Genomic DNA, 16,153 nt, shown 5'->3' with positions numbered 1-16,153 from the left:
CAACCAGAGTCATTTTTTAGTTTTATATTTTATAATTAATGCACAATTAATATGGGTGTGTTTGAGCAGCCAAATAATAACAGTAGTATCGCAAAAGTGCCCTGCTGAGTTGATGGAATGTCGCTAATTTCCTAGCGATGATCAATAGATTGTCAACATTTCGTTCAACGAACACGCGAATTGCCACATCTGCTCAAATGTTGCTGAAGAATGTTATCCGCTGTCATAAAAAGTAACACTGCTGCACCTCGAACACACCCTATATCGAGAAAGTAACAAATAGACAACTTAGCTTTTTTTTTACAAATCGCTTGGCTGAGATTTTCATTTGTTGTTTTAACTTAAGCTGTTATGCCAATATTTTTCAGCCAGCTTATTTTCAAATAGGTAGTTTTTCCAAAGGCAAAATAAATTACAGAGTTATACAGCCTTAAAAAGTCAGCTATGTTGAGGCGGACAGCATAGCAAAAGGTATGGTGAATTCCTCGTACAGCCGTCCCACAATTTCCACAAAGCTTTAGAACTCTACAATGTACCATCTTATATTTAGAGAGTCTTTGATTAAAGGTCATTTACGAGAAGTGTGCATCAAAGAGAAGAACGAAGTTAAGCGAATAACAAGTGAAACACAGACTATTACAGAATTGACAGTTGATGAAATTTTAGACATGCATACAATAACAAAACGTGGTGAAATTGCGAGCTTAGATCAAAATCTGCTACTCGAAAAAAAATTTAATTAACGTTGAACATAAATAAAATACCTATGAAGTTCGAATTAGATACAGGCGCGCCAGTCTCAGTAATGAGTCTGGACGACGCAAAGAAGTTTTTCGGCAGTTTAAAGGTAAAGAAAATGATTTACAACTGTATGGCTTTTGTCAAACACACTTGGAGTGTGTCGGGTATATACAAGTGAATGTTTCACACGAAAAACAAACACATGATCTAATATATGTTTTTTGCTGGCTCAAGGTCCAAATTAAAACACAAACGTTTCGTCTTTTTTGTCAATATATTTCGGTTACACTTCGGTAACCATCCTCAGGACACTATTAACAATATAAAAACATCACAATATAAAACAATGTACAATATAAAAAATTTTTTGTAAACAAAAAATCACATACATGATAAATATCCGATCCGTCTAATGTGTCTACTGTTGTCGCTTGCTCTCTAACAAATGCCTGTACAAATGTGCGCTGTGGTCTATGTCCGTTTTATAATTCATTCGTATGTTTGTAGGTACGTTGATTATGTGAAGCATTTCCAATGTAAAACGTTTCCCGTAGTGTTGTTCTTGTTCAAGTATAGTTGCTCTGTCAAAGTTAGGAGAATGCCCGGTGCTTTTACAGTGGGACATAAGGGCTGTTTTATGAAAGTTTGTGTTGTGGGACTGTTTGTAGTCAGACTTGTGTTGTGACAGTCTGGTTTTTAACTTTCCTTTTGTTGTACCCACATATATGTTATTACATGGCTCATCTGTTTTACCGTTACATGGAATTTTGTAAACAACGTTACTTTTTTCGGGTGTTGGAATTCTCTGTTTAGTTCTATTAAATATATTCTTTAAAGTATTAATTGGTTTATGAGCTATTCTCACTTTTTCTTTATTATAACAATCAGATCTCGCTACACGTTCTGACAATTCAGGTACATATGTTAATGATTTGAATATTTTCGCTCTTTCTGAGTTATTTTGATGGGTTTTTGTTGAAGATCGCCTTAATAGAGAATTTATAACCGATTTCGGAAAATCATTGTCTTTTAGTAATGATCTTATTTCTGTTTTTATCTCTTTGTGGTATATTTCGTCAGATGTTTGTAGCATTCGATGTATACAGGCCCTTGCTGTATTCATTATCATCGTTTTGGGGTGCTTTGAATTGAAGCTGATGATTCGTCCAGATGCGGTTGGCTTTTGATACCACTTTAATTTTAATTGATTTTGTCTTCTAATGATTATTGAATCCAGATAAGCTAATTTTCCGTTTTCTTCTAGCTCTATCGTGAACTTTATATGCTTGTCAAACGAATTTAGTGCGCTCAGTGTGTCTTGTACTTCATTTTCGTTAACTATGGCAAATAAGTCGTCAACATATTTTGTCAGTAGTCTTGGGGGACGTCGTAATCCTGTTATCGTTTTTTCTAAGAGTTCCTCCATTATGATATCCGCAATCACTGGGGATGTTGGTGATCCCATTGGCAGTCCTTTTAGCTGCGTGTATACCACATCGTTAAATTTAAAATACCTATTTTCCTGAATACAAAATGTTACAATTTCCATAAATATTTGTTTTGGTATTTTGGTGTGTTCCTTTATCGTTGACCATTTATTTCGAATTACATCTAATGCCAGCTGTATTGGAATGCTGGGAAAAAGTGAAACCACATCAAAGGAGACAAGTTTTTCGTCGTCACAAATTAGCGTGTTATTAATCCGTTCTTTAAATTCCATTGTATTTTTAACACAATAGACTGACTTTGAAGTTCCATTTTTCAATATGTCGACGATGTATTTGCATAAGCTGTAAGATGGCGATCCGACAGCTGAGCAAATTGGTCTGAGTGGTGTTCCTGTTTTGTGTATTTTTGGCAGACCGTAAATTCTCGGAGCAAGAGCCGTGGTTGTCGTGAGTCTACTTCTTTCTGTTTTTGAGATTAGATCTAATTTAAAAAGTTTGTCTACTAAGCAATTGTTTCTGTTCTGTAATCTGGATGTCGAGTCCTGTCTTTGAATTCTGTACGTAGTAAGGTCATTTAGTATATCTCCCATTTTTTGGTTATATTCATCTAATTCCATCGCTACAGTTTTGTTGCCTTTGTCCGATGTAAGTATTCGTATGTTCGGATTTTCCTTCAGAAATTTTCGTGTTTGCTTCACTGTATATATTATTGCAGAGTCTAGTGCGCTTTTCTTTCTTGTTGTTGTGTGGTTCTTTATTAACAACGAAAATTTGGTACGTGATTCCTCTTGCTCTTCTTTGTTCTCAAGCGTCTGTATTAAATCTTCTCCATCCGCGATGTATTGGAAGAGGGGGAATTTGTTGTTTTCTACTGGTAAAGCGAACTTTGGACCCTTAGTCATCAGAGCTTTTATGTCTGGTGGGAACTCGACTTTCTGACGAAATATACCACAAAGAGATAAAAACAGAAATAAGATCATTACTAAAAGACAATGATTTTCCGAAATCGGTTATAAATTCTCTATTAAGGCGATCTTCAACAAAAACCCATCAAAATAACTCAGAAAGAGCGAAAATATTCAAATCATTAACATATGTACCTGAATTGTCAGAACGTGTAGCGAGATCTGATTGTTATAATAAAGAAAAAGTGAGAATAGCTCATAAACCAATTAATACTTTAAAGAATATATTTAATAGAACTAAACAGAGAATTCCAACACCCGAAAAAAGTAACGTTGTTTACAAAATTCCATGTAACGGTAAAACAGATGAGCCATGTAATAGCATATATGTGGGTACAACAAAAGGAAAGTTAAAAACCAGACTGTCACAACACAAGTCTGACTACAAACAGTCCCACAACACAAACTTTCATAAAACAGCCCTTATGTCCCACTGTAAAAGCACCGGGCATTCTCCTAACTTTGGCAGAGCAACTATACTTGAACAAGAACAACACTACGGGAAACGTTTTACATTGGAAATGCTTCACATAATCAACGTACCTACAAACATACGAATGAATTATAAAACGGACATAGACCACAGCGCACATTTGTACAGGCATTTGTTAGAGAGCAAGCGACAACAGTAGACACATTAGACGGATCGGATATTTATCATGTATGTGATTTTTTGTTTACAAAAAATTTTTTATATTGTACATTGTTTTATATTGTGATGTTTTTATATTGTTAATAGTGTCCTGAGGATGGTTACCGAAGTGTAACCGAAATATATTGACAAAAAAGACGAAACGTTTGTGTTTTAATTTGGACCTTGAGCCAGCAAAAAACATAAATTAGAATATAAAAGTCGCTAAATCATCAATTAATCAAACACATGATCTTAATTTGTATATTGTTCATACGCAGCACAAGCCACTGTGTGGGCGAGAGTGGATAAAGATGCTTAAACCGAAATGGATCGAGGCATTGTCTTCGGGGGTGGTAAACAAAATTTCGTGTGAAAATAGTTACATGCAGAACTGGAAAGAAAAGTTTCCTAACGTTTTTTTTGTAAACAATGGGCCAAATTATTGGCCATAAGGCTCGTTTATTTCTCAGCGAAAATACGGTACCGAAATTTGTGAAAGCGCGAAGGGTGGAGTTTTCATTAACAAGTGCGGTGGATAGAGAATTGGATGACATGGTGCAGCAAGGCACATACGTGAAAGTAGACAAAAGCGAATGGGCTACTCCACTGGTTATCGTGCCAAAAAGCAATGGTAAGGTTCGATTATGCGGCGATTATAAAGTGACGCTGAATACATATTTGTTGGTTGATAAGCACCCCTTACCCAAAATCGACGAACTGTTTAGTGCGATATCCGTTGGGAGTAAATTTTCGAAAATTGATTTGTCGAAAGCGTATTTACAACTGGAAATACATCCAGATGATCGACATCTGCTGAAATTAAATACACACAAAGGTCTGTATCAACCAACTCGTATGATGTTTGGTGTTGCGTGCGCCCCTGCCAAGTGGCAAAGATTTATGGAGGAGCTGATTAACGATATTCCAGGAGTGTCGGTTTTCCTTGACGACATTAACGTAACAGCACCAGATGATTGCACACATTTAAAGAGACTAGAAGAAGTTTGACGACGACTGAATTAGCACAACATGCGCGTGAATTGGGAGAAATCGGAATTTTTGGCAGAGAACATACAATATTGCGGCTATGTAATCCATCGAAAGGGTATTCGAAAAATGGATAGCAAGATGAAGGCTATTCAAGAAATGAGAAATCTGAAAACAAAGACGAGGTACGTTCATTCCTTGGACTCGTCAATTATTATGGCACGTTTATACAAAATATGAATACGATTGTGTATCTACTAAATTGTTTATTACATAACAACACGAAATTCGTTTCTGATGAGAAATACGGAAAAGCGTTCAACGAGGTAAAGCGGCAAATCCAGCCCGATGTGGTGTTGGCACATTACAACCCTATGTGGCCTGTTGCATTAGCAGTGGATGCGAGCCCCTGGGGGATGGGAGCCGTGCTAAGTCATATTTGCCCGGAAGGAACCGAGCGCCCAATACAATTTGCTTCGCAAACTTTGAACAAAGTGCATCAACGTTATAGCCAGCATGACCGTGAATCATGTGCAATTGTGTTTGGAGTAAGGCGATTTTATCAATATTTGTAAGGAAGTAAATTCACTCTGGTAGCCGACAATAAGGCAACCTCACAAATTTTTTCACCAAAAAAGGCCTGCCCACGCTTTTTTGCGACGCTTATGCATCATTAAGCTATATTTCAACTACGAAATACGTTTAAAGAAATCCAAAGAGAACACCAACGCAGATGCGTTGTTACGGTTGCCAAGCCCGGAAATATACTACAGCATCGAGGAAATCGATATCCTCGAAACAGAAGCGTTAGAATCTATGGCGGTATCGGTAGATGAGCTGAATAAATACACCAACAAAGAAGAAATCCTTAATACGTTGTTTGATGTATGGGCGGGAATGTGACCGAGCGCAAAGATTTGGAATGCCCCAAGTAGAATTCTCTTAACAAAGAGGTTGTGTTTTGCGAAATGGCCGTGTGTACATTCCACCTAAACTGAGACAGCGTGAGCTTGCGGAACTGCATACGGCGCATTTTGGAACGGCGAAGATGAAGGCATTGGGACGCGCTTACTGCTGGTGGCCACGTATAGATGCGGATATCGACAAGGTGACTTTAAACTGTTAAGAGTGTCAACTTACAAGGTCGGTACCTAAAAAGGAGCCGATACACTGCTGGATGCGACCAAAAAAGTATTTGAGCGTGTCCACATCGCCTTTGGGGGCCTATTTTAGGAAAATACTTATTGGTACTAATCGATGCCTACAGTAAGTACCCAAAGGAACACATTATTTCAAATAATAGAGCGAATATTACCATTTCCATATGCCGAAACATTTTTTCAACATTTGAGATTCCTAACATAATAGTTTCGGATCATGAGACACAATTTAATTCAGAAGTTTTTTTCAGAAGAATTTCAGAATTCAACAGTTTTTGAAAAGCAACGGTATTGTGCACAAAGAGGGAGCACCCCATCACCCTGCCACTAACGGACAGGCGGAAAGATTTATACAAACAGTAAAGCAAAAACTTAAAGCAGCAAACTTTACAGCAGCAATTATGCACAAATAGTTGTTAAAGATTTTAATGGCATATCGGCGGGCGATTCATCCAGTAACAAATAAGTCTCCGTCGATGCTAATATTTGGACGACAAATTCAAACACGAATAGACCTCCTACTGCCAGGAAAGAGAACCGTCGATATGGAGCGAAAGCCACCAATGATAACTTTTGCAGTTGGAGACCGAGTTTCAGCACGTGACTACATGTCTTCTAACAAGTGGCAATTCGGTAAAATTGTCAGGCCGGTTGGCGACCTGCACTACGATATTCAATTGGACGATAAGCGAATGTGGAAGAGGCATGTAGATCAACTACGAAAAGTTGGCGATGTCGGGGCGAGCTCTCCATCAAGGGGCTTCGTGGGGGAAAAAGGTATAACCAATATACAACCTAATACTTCTTTTGATGTTTCCAACAGGAATAGCGATGCAATCACCAACAACGATGCTCCAAATATAGGTACAGCTACTGAAAGCAAAAATAACATGGCCGAAGCACAGGCACCGTTGGTCCACGATCCCGGAGAAGGCTCAAGTAGACGTTCCGAAAGAGTTCGTAAACAACCAGATAGACTGCAGTACATTAAAATGTGGGGAAAAGGTAGGATTTTTAATGCAAAATATTGAAATGTAAGACGGGGATTGATCTATTTCAAAAATTAACCGTATATAAAGAAAAATATATAATTTGTAAAATAGGGCGAGGTAGATGTTACATCTGATATCTATCATAAATGAATTATTAATAAATGACAGTATGCCAATAGACGTCATCATGTTCGCATGTGTACTTTATTTTACTTGCGACTCCTTAATAGATACCCATATCGTACCAACATATTATACAGTCACCCCTCGTCCACCTTTATGGTGATATCACGAAAAGGCATCCACCTATAAAACTAGGGCCCACTCCCTTTTAAAACACTGTTACGAATATTAGCAAAACTAAGGGGTACTGCCATCTCTAATAGCGTTTTCTTTTCAGGCCAAAGTGTTACGATTTTTGTACGACGCGCAAGGGTTGTTGTTCTATTCTAACAACAGGCAACGCCTTTACGGGGTATTTCATTCTTTTGTGAAAATTGTTGCCTGCTCGCAACGCAAAAGCGTTACACTTTTACCCTGTATAAAATGGCGGTGTAGCAGTGTAACCCTCAATTCGCTCTTAAGTTCCACATATACTCCGTTAATATGAGTGAATGTGGTGAGTTGAAATGTTCTTTGTATGCACTATAAATGTTGAAAATTTTCTGGGCTAAGAGTAACTCTATTAAGGCTTTACCATTTTCTTAGGCAACAATTTATTTCAGAAAAGAAAACGCTATAAGCCGATGCTAAGTAATGGCTTCATGTACATCAATAACTCAATCATTATATCTACACATATGTACGTACACGCAGCGGAAAGAGATGTACAAACACATGCAGATATCTTATCTGAGATGCTCCCAAAAGTATGCAATTGTAATTGTGGAAGTGTCGCTCACAAATACATGCGCATATGAGAAGCTATACACGTGCATCTGTATTTATAAATATATGGCAGTAACTAAGTAAATTCTGGAAGCGCCTAGAAGATACAACGAGGAAATCACAGAGTATAAAAGCACCAACAATAGAGGCGCGAGAGTCAGTTTTGATTAAGCACGCTATCTGTCATACTATAGAGTTATTTATTGTGAAGTACTTTAATAAAGACCATTTTGCATTACTGAATAGTGGTGTTATTTATTCAGCAGTTTAGTGATTCGAACTTAGCAGAAGGTTTCAAATAAGAGGATTTGCAGTAAAATCGTTTCAATACTCATTAACACCTTTCATTTGATACCCATATCGTACAAACACATCCTAGAGTCACCCCTGGTAAACCTTTATGGCGATATCTCGAAAAGGCTTCCACCTATAGAACTAAGGATCACTCTCTTTTAAAATACTCATTACCGCCTTTCATTTGATACCCATACCGTACAAACACATTCTAGAGTCACCCCTCTTCTACCTTTATGGATATATCTCGAAAAGGCGTCCACCTAGACAACTAAGGCCCACTCCATTTAAAAATATTTACTAACACCTTTCATTTGATCCCATACCGTACAGACACATTCTAGAGCCACCCCCGTTCCACCTTTACGGCGACATCTCGAAAAGGCGTCCACTTATAGAACTAAGGATAACTCCCTTTTAAAATACTCATTAACACCTTTCATTTGATACCCATATCATACCAACACATTCTAGAGTTACCCCTGGTCCACTTTTATGGCGATATCCCGAAATGGCGTCCACCTATAGAACTATGGTCCACTCCCTTTTAAAATACTCTTTAATACCTTCGGTTTGATACCCATGTCACACAAACACATTCCAGGGTTACCCTGGGTTCATTTTCCTACATGGTGATTTCCCTTTCTTTTCTCTCCAAAGCTCTTAGCTGAGTATGCAATGTTCAGTTACACCCGAAGTTAGCCTTCTTTACTTGTTTCTCATAATTACTTCCGTCAACTGACAAACTTTGTATGCGATTTATAGCTGACGTGCATCGATGCAAAGTTCAGTCCACGTTTTACAATAAATTGAAATAAATTAAAACGATTGTCAATTAATATATCTCTTCAACCATAAAATGGTAGCGTTCTTAATAAGTTTTTGTTTTAGCAGCTGCTGTGCTTAAAGGCCTGCCAACTCCTTCATAATTATTATTGATACGATCGTTCATACCGTCTTGACTTGCATTTGCATGCAGTCATTTTGTCATTGGAATTTTGTATTTTTTTTTTCAGGCAGGATATCAGGTATACTGACTTTTCCAAGGCATTCGATCGGGTTTCCCATGTTATTTTGATAAAAAAGTTAGCCTGTTTGGGCTTTCACTCAGTATTTTTGAGTTGGATTGAATCCTACTTATTTAAGCGTCGCTGCATGGTTGTAGTTGATGGTGTTAGGTCTCGTCCATTCGTTGCTTCCTCCGGTGTTCCACAAGGTAGTATCCTGGGTCCACTGTTTTTTGTCATGTTTATTAATGATATTCGCTCTTGCTTCTCTAAAGTAAGATTCTTGCGGTATGCAGATGACCTGAAGATATACTTGCCTATTCATAGCCTTCATGATGCGGTATTGTTGCAAGAAGCTTTGGATAAACTTAGTAACTGGTGTAATAATAATCGGTTATCACTTAACCTAAAAAAGTGCTTTCAAATAACTTTTTCGAAGCGTGTCAACTTGATTGATACCGTGTATCAAATATCAAACTCGCCCCTGTTGCGGGTTAGTGAAATTAAGGACTTGGGTGTAATATTTGACACGAAGTTTTCGTTTTCAAGTCATATTAATGTGTGCATTGCCATGCTAGCTTTTGTTAGGCGTCATAGCTTGGATTTCAGTGACCCGTATACGCTAAAGCTTTTATATTCTGCGTTTGTGCGATCCAAAATTGAATACGCTTGTTTCATCTGGTCTCCGTATTATTCCTGCCATGTTGCAAGAATTGAACGAATCCAAAAAGTATTCGTACGCTTTGCATTACGCAGTCTGCGCTTCTCGGATCCTGTCCCGACTTATAAAGCTCGTTGCTTATTGATCAACTTAAAATCATTGCAGGACAGGAGGACAATTTTATCGTTGTCGTTCGTTTTCGATTTGTTACGTGGGGTTGTTGATTGCCCTGTGCTCTTGGAGAGGATTTTCATTAATATACCGGCTAGAGCTCTTCGTGCTTCTGAGTTTTTTCATATTGGTGTTCTCAGGGCTCTTTATGCGCGGAATGCTCCAATTACTAGAGCCTTAATTGAGTTCAATAGAATTTCTAAATTTTGTGAGATAGATTTTTCTTGTTCGAAAGAAGGCTTTCTGAGTATTTTAAATACTTTTTATAAGTAAGGTAATTTATATTATTATATATTATTAACTACTTTACACTTTTATAATTAGCCTATAAGATTCTTTTTTAATTGGCTTAAATAAATAAATAAATAAATATGAAAAACTTTAATAAACCAATAGCAGGCATCTGTATTTGAAGTCCATTCAGAAAAATTTCTAAAAAGACTTAGGAAACGAACTTTCTAGATTTAGAGCGCTTAAAGCAAACATGAAAGTTCCCACCAATTATTAAAAAGTTCACAGATTTAAGCAATTAACCTATTTGCCAAATTCTTCGCCAATATTTTTTTTTTCACTTCGTTAACGTCTTGCAAAATAGTTGTAAGAGAAACTTCATTACATTAGATCATCTTCGAGCTTTGAGGATACGGAACTTCTTAATTTCAGAATGCACACCTGACACAGGCGTACGTTAGAGTTTTATCGCATCTACTAAATTAAATTTCCCAACCCTGTTGTTGTTTCTGTTAGATTAATGACAAAGACACTCCCCGAAGGTTTTGGGGAGTGTTATCGATGTTGATGGTCCTTTGCCGTATATAGATCTCGTACGTTACGGTAACAAAGCACCATTAGGGTACTAGCTCGACCATCTCGGGAACGATTTATATAACCACATTAAACCTTCTAGGCCACCCCGCGCCTCCCTCTCCAATTCCAAGAGGGACTTGGGGTCGCCAAAGCCTCTCCTAAATATACGATACATTCATATTTGTAGCAGGATTCACCTCGCGTAGGTTAGGTTGAAAATTGGGTTTCGAAAGCTTTGAAGCTATAAAGCTTTTTATTGCGCTTATCAATGCCTGGAGTCCCATTTCCCACCCACATTTTTTACTACGGTGTCACAGGTTCACTAAAACCGTATATAACGGAGAGCTGCAGAAGCACAAGTCAGTTAGTTTTGTGTAATGTCAGTAATTTGAACGGAAACATGATCCGAGGTCAGGCACTATAACATCGTTATATAGGCTAGCGTACCCGGAAGACTTAAATTTGGTTTTATTACACATAAAAAGCGAACCTCACTTTCCCTTTACATTATCTTTCCCGTTTTGCTTTACCTTATCTTCCATTTTCCTTCTTGTTCTTTGCACACCTTCTTTCATTTATCTCCCTACCAGTGGCACTCCTGCGAAAAAGATGGATATGGAGTTTTGAACAAAAGATTCGAGGCTTCGGCATGGACCTGGTCTAAGCTAGGAGCTGTAACCCTTCTGGGGAAATCTTGTTCGAAATATTTAGAAATAATTTTAGACAGTCGGTTTTGGTAGGAGCTCAACATGGCCCACCTCCATGAAGAGGCCTCAGCGGCACTTTAAGTATGCGAAAGAATGCTGATATGTGCGTGGGGCTTATCGCCTTCTTTCTTTGATTGAGTATTGGACAATTGTTAAACTAACACTATACTATGTAGTCCTTGTTTAGTTGGAAGCGACATAAAAAATAACCCACATAAAACAATTAGAGGGCGTGTGCTGGCTTTCAATGTTTAGCACAACACCGACGGCTGTTCTGCATATTCCACTTGTAGACCTTGTGGCAAAGAAGAACATTACTTAGCAGAGCACTGCGACAAAGCTCAATGGTTCGAGAGAAAACCATGCAAACTTGTAATATAGCATCATCAAATACTGGACGAAAAAGACTACCTTCCTTAGAAAATTGGAAAGTTGGCACAAGCGCGCACAAATAACAGACCAGGCGAAACACGTATACATGGATGTTTTCAAAGTAATGGAAAGAGTAGGGTCTGCGTTATATTGCGCTGGACCACAAATAAACAGATCCCATAATATGCCAGATAATTTTAGTGTTTTTCAGGCGAAAGAAGTAGCTATGCCCAAAGCAATAGAAACACTGGGAGAAAACTATTTAAGCTACAGCCGAGCCAAATTTCTTATTGACAGTTTATCAGCATTAAAATTTCTTCGAAAATTGACGAAGCTGTACGAGTTGGCGACGGTGAGTACCGAGGAATATTTATTGATGAGCTGTACGAGCTTTATGCAGACATCTACATAGTAAAATTTGATGCTCCGACTTAAAAAGTATTCTTATGAGAACATGTTTATGGAAGCATAAGAAGTGGATGGCCCCCACTTTGCTGGAAGGATTAGACGGAAAACGATTTAAAATTCCTTAATGTGACCAATTGGCGCCAGTTTACCAAATGAAGAATTGTCTCGTGTGCTTTGCAAATGTCGTTCGGAGTCGGCATAAAATACGTAGGTCCCGCCCGTCCAATTTTTAGGAAAAATTAAAAGAAGTGCGATGAAAATTGAAATAAGAACTAGGCCTGAAACCTCTTCGAATGTTGTCACACCTTGCATGTATGTTGTATGTTTGTAAGTGAGTAAAATTTCTGCGAAGTTTTGGCTATTTCTTGACGCCATATCTGAGCAAATCACAAATTTGGTATAATATTGCTTACTTTTGTTTATAAGATTGGAGATTGGAAATTGTGTTGTTTTTCTCAGGAGAAGTCTGTCCAGAAAGCAATATCTGTACATCGGTTTCTTGGTCGCCTTTATTATTCATGCAGAAATTTAGAACAAAAAATTTCCGGGCATTACTCCTATCAGCCAACATGTTATGGTAATCGTTTTTGCTACTCGCGGTTTCAATTTTATTTCTTCCAACCAGCGTCTGCTTTCGCTCCTTGCTTGATTTGACACGACTTGTGGACAAGCGAAATGAGTAGCACGAACTGTTTCTTTAGAGTACTTTTAGGTTCAGTTTTGATCTTATTTTCTGTTTTCCCCTCTATCTCTATTCATTTATTGTTTTTCTGTGTGCATATTGTTATACCCAGTTCACACTTAAGAATTTACTTTTGCTACATAAAGACTAGATTTGTACACCCGCTACCATTTACGCTTTTGAATCAGATATTTAAATGAAGTTAAAAGCTGACAAAGCGTTTAATTGACAGCTGCTGTATTACTTATAAGTATCTAATGAGTTGGCATATTTTAAAAAACGGCTCTTAAAATTGTAGCATGTTTTCATTTATATTATTGAAATGTTATCACACGGGGAGACGCAAGAAAAGAAAAATACCATAAAAAAGGTCTAAGTAATGGCGCGGTAATAAACCAAATAGGCGCAGAAAGTGTAGCTACAAAGATTCAGCTGAGTCAGATTTTGTAAATGATTCATCAGATTTACACTGCTAAGTGAGTATGTAATTATGTTTTCATACATTACCACTTGCATCATTTAGGTCACTACTTCAAAAGAGATTTCAAATATTTAATGTAACAACTTAATTTCGGCAGCTCAGACAACAATAAAGGTGACAATATCTGATATGAAAATCAGTAGCTGCCACAAATCACTTACAAAACAAACAAAAAGATAAAACCAAATTCGATCATCCGATTCATAGAAGATATTCACATAAAATCATCTTTAGTTCGCTTGCTTACCATATTCATGTTTGGCCTACCGACTGATTTTCTTCTTTGTTTCAACCTTGTTTTGTTTCAGGTTTACGGTCCAAGAAAATCAGAAAAGCTTTTTTTATTTTCTTTTGTCAACGTTTCGATCTTTTGTTTCCGACTTCTTCAGGGCTTACCGTGTTAGCGACCCCAATTATCATTTTAAAATATAGCAAGCTTGCTCAACTGGGGTGTCCATGAGGACCTCACATAGACTGAAAGAATACATAATATTAACAGAGTTTTGTTTATTTCCTTCGCCCCCATGACAAATAAATGAAGCTTTCTAGGATCATTTTCACGTGCTGTTTCTAGATCTCACAGCTGTGTCACTCCCAATGGCTGCGATCTTAGCCTGGCAGAGTATGAGGTCAAAACGTGGTCGATCGTTTCCCCCCTCAACTCGCACTTCCTACGTCTGCTATCACTGACCAAGTCTAACTAAAAACATATGACGCCAAAAGGTAGTGTCCAGTCAGAATCCCCGTCATGAGCCTAGAGTCCTCTCTTTTTAATGATATAGGTAACCTTGTTAGTATAAGGTTGTTAGACCTACACATAATCGTCAACACTTTAAGGTCTCGTGCTTGGGCACACGCCTTTCATGCTTGGTCAATCATGTGCACCTCTCGCTTTCGCTTAATCTCGCCCAGTCAAATTGGAACATCTACGGAGCAAGCTTCAAGGGATGCGCCTATTTTTAGCTATTTCATCTGCTTTTTCGTTCCCATCTATTCCCATATGCCCTGGGACTCATTATAGATGTATGCTTCTCCTTATACCGATTCTTACCATCGACTGCTTACTTTCCAACATCCTTTAACCCTTTCGACCCTCCAGGGACACTATTGTCCCACGAAAAGTTTGTAAGTTCCTAAATACCTTATAAGGTATTTAAAGTGGCGTAAAAAAGTCCCAAACATTAGCTTATGGGGTTATTTACATTTTACATTTATAAAAATGCAAGTTATTAAGCATTTTTGTTTATTTTACTAATTAATATGACGACAGTTCTCAAAAAAACTCGTGCTAATTGCGTTCTTGTGCTTAAAATAATTGTTCAAAAGCGTTAATTCGTTACTATTTTTAAATCGGAACCCGCATTTGCTTACGGTAAGTTAAAAAATATATATTTAGTTGTTTATTTCCAAAGATTTTGGATATTTATTTTCTTTTGGGACGCTTATGTCCCTGCAGTATTTTTTGATGGGACATTAATGTCCCAGTAGATAGTTTTCGACCCTATATATGTTTAATGTTAATTTTGTTTTGGGAACTGTAAATGGCAACTAAACTAAGTGAAAATGAAATCACAGATATCCTGGAAGACGAACAGAATGAGGATCTTTCAGGTACATTTTTATTGTGGAAGCGATAGCCTTTACAATCCCTCAGAAGATAACAGTGACACTGAATTTGACTCAGGTGAGTCAGAACAAGCCTACTCGGATAAGGATGTTAACCTGAAAGATAAACACGAGACAACAGTTGACCTGATGTCACTAGTGCAGAAATTATTATTTGGAGCTCTCCTAGTGACCCTTTCCTACCACGAAAATTGGTCACCAATAGCGTAATTACAAAATCGCAGAGAGCATTTCATGCCTTTCAACACCATATGATATATTTCGTAAAATCTTTCCAAAAAGTTCGTCACAATATATTGCACAGTGCACAATCGAAAGGATAGATATAATGCGTAAATAAGCGGCAAAGAATAGCTTGCACAGATGCTGGTGAAGTTTATATAGTGTTTGGACGCGTTTCTGTAACGTATATTGATCGTAGGTCAACCAAAAGGTGGGAGAAAGTTTTTTATCGCGTTGGAATGATGCGTGCTGTGAATGAGTGGGTTATTCACTCGGGGTGCATCGAAAAAACTTCCTTTTCTAGACTTTATAGTACAACTTGCTGAGTCCTTTGTATCAAAAGTTAGAGAGACCACCGACTACAAAAGATCTCGTCGGCAGGGAAGGCGATCAAACAGCTTGAGGAATTTGAAAAACGTTGGCGATCATTTGCCGATCTTAAGAACTAAGAGACGTCGATGTGCCTCATGTGCCCTGAGGAAAATTGAGAAAAGAACGAAAACTATTTGCAAAACTGGTAATTTGTATTTTTGTAAAAACTGCTTCGCTTCTCCTCCTTCATAAATTATTTTGCGCTCTTCGCATATAGTTTTGAAATGCTATGTATGAACTTATGTACAAATGAAATATTTTACTTTTTTATACTGAATTCAATAAAAAACTGCATAAATAATACTTTTATTGTTTAAAAAATGTTATGCATACATGCGTAATAAATACGTATGGGTCATATAAGTTAAGCCTCACAGCAGGCGAGGCGATAAAAAATTAAAGTTGCGGCGAACGGCCCGTTCACCGAATTAAAATAAACACGAGAAATATTTTAACGTTATAAAATTTATTCTGTGCTCTTGCACGATCCAAATTGAACTAACTCGAACAAAGTAATTTACCTAGCAG

The 16,153-nt window shown here is 37.6% G+C and overlaps 1 long non-coding RNA gene across 1 annotated transcript in view; it reads left to right on the top strand.

The window, feature by feature from the left end:
- Positions 1-16,153, top strand: part of LOC137235685 (uncharacterized) — a 245,527-nt gene that overhangs the window by 186,952 nt on the left and 42,422 nt on the right. The gene's annotated exons all lie outside the window — the stretch shown is intronic.

The sequence above is a fragment of the Eurosta solidaginis genome, unplaced genomic scaffold, assembly GCF_040869045.1.
Source record: "Eurosta solidaginis isolate ZX-2024a unplaced genomic scaffold, ASM4086904v1 ctg00000431.1, whole genome shotgun sequence".
Classification (NCBI taxonomy): domain Eukaryota; kingdom Metazoa; phylum Arthropoda; class Insecta; order Diptera; family Tephritidae; genus Eurosta; species Eurosta solidaginis.
This window is presented reverse-complemented; position numbering and strand designations above follow the sequence as displayed.